The following is a 1,572-nucleotide window of genomic DNA, read 5'->3' as shown; positions in this document are numbered from 1 at the left end:
CCTAACTTTCTACACTGGATCAATATATTACATTTAGCTGATATTGAAAATGGTAACCTACTTAATTTAAATGTTAAATTTTAAATTATGAGGTTTACATCAAAGTCAACATTTCACACATGCAGATTTAAAGGCATAATAAGGGTTATATTCTAGATAATGTAGTGGTTTCTTCGCACCCAGAACTCAAGTGATAGATCATCCAGAGATGAGCATGTTATTGCCACGTGGGAGTTACATTTAAATATAAAGACATTTTGTATTAAGCCAAAGTACAGACCTACTGAGCTTGGCATATTTATTGAACTATCTTTAATATGTCTTCTAAAAAATAGGTTATTTTTGTATCGATGATAAAAATTTCTGTACAGAATCAATTTCCTCAGTCTAGTTCCATTAAGCAATATGTTATATCATAGAGTAACTCAAAATCTATTATCACTCTGAAAATTTGCTTTACCCTAAGTTCTGGCAAGATAAAGCACTCCAGAAGATTTTACTATGGAGTGTTCCTATAAAACTGATATTGCTTCCAGTTTGTTTTTTTTTTTTTAAAGGAGTAGGATATACTTTCACAAATTCATATACTGTGTCTTAAGAAAAATAAACAGGCACCTCCATAACCATGAGATCGCTGAAGTAGTATTTCGAATTCTTGTGTGAGGAATGTGAGATGTACATATATTTTTAGAGTTGTGAACAGTCCCACAGTACAGCCTGAAGCCTGAGTCTATCCAGAATGGATGTAACAAGTTTGGACATTGTGTTTCAGATAAACATTGAAAAATCTCTCATTTTCAGTACTGGGCATTGAATCCAGGTGCTCGCAACATCTCTGCTCCACCCCTTTTTGAAACAGTTGCCAGAACAGTGGCCAGAACGAAGTTGCCCAGGCTGGACTCAAACTTGCAATCCTCCTGCCTCAGCCTCCCAGAGTGCTAGGATTATAGTTGTATGCCACCATGCCCTGCTTGTGCTGGTGATCTTGTTTGTGAGTCCATTGCTTCATGATAATCCGTGTGAATCCTTTAGACCAAACTTGGAGAGCTCTTCTCAAAGTTTGTTTCTATTCCCATCAGAAACCAGGACCTTGTCAGCTTTCCTTAGGGTTAGGGCTCGGAGTGTCTTGGGTGTGGCTGCTGCTAAGGTTTGGTTTCCTGAACTCTGTTGCTGTAAAAATGCCTGGTCCCACACTGCTCTTCCTGGCTTCCTGCCCCTCCTGGCATCTTCCTGCTGCTGTGGCTCCCTGCTGATCTCCAACACAGTGAAGCTTTGCTTATGACCCAGGTTTCTGTGTTTTGCTAGAACTTGACTTCTCCCAGCTAATGGAGATTGGCTAGTACAGGGGTGTTTGCAGTATGGCATCCCTCTTCTCCCTGCTGTCACAAATGTAGATTTTCCTGTGAATGGGTTGTGTCTATTCCTTGTTCAGCCTGTTATGGCTGGGATCTACATGTTCCCCCCAAAGCCTCATGGGGCCATAAGTGGGCTTTTTCAGAGGTGGTGGCTTGGATCTAGAGTGTGTGATGCTAGGAATAAGGGTGTGTGATTACTGAATCACTCCACTGAATG

At 40.5% G+C, this 1,572-nt stretch overlaps 1 protein-coding gene across 1 annotated transcript in view; it reads left to right on the top strand.

Annotated features, from left to right (window-relative positions):
* The window catches only part of LOC102029420, a 36,942-nt gene that overhangs the window by 3,030 nt on the left and 32,340 nt on the right, over positions 1-1,572 (top strand).

This window comes from Chinchilla lanigera, unplaced genomic scaffold (genome assembly GCF_000276665.1).
Source record: "Chinchilla lanigera isolate Chin_1 unplaced genomic scaffold, ChiLan1.0 scaffold00104, whole genome shotgun sequence".
NCBI classification, from domain to species: Eukaryota; Metazoa; Chordata; class Mammalia; order Rodentia; family Chinchillidae; genus Chinchilla; species Chinchilla lanigera.
This window is presented reverse-complemented; position numbering and strand designations above follow the sequence as displayed.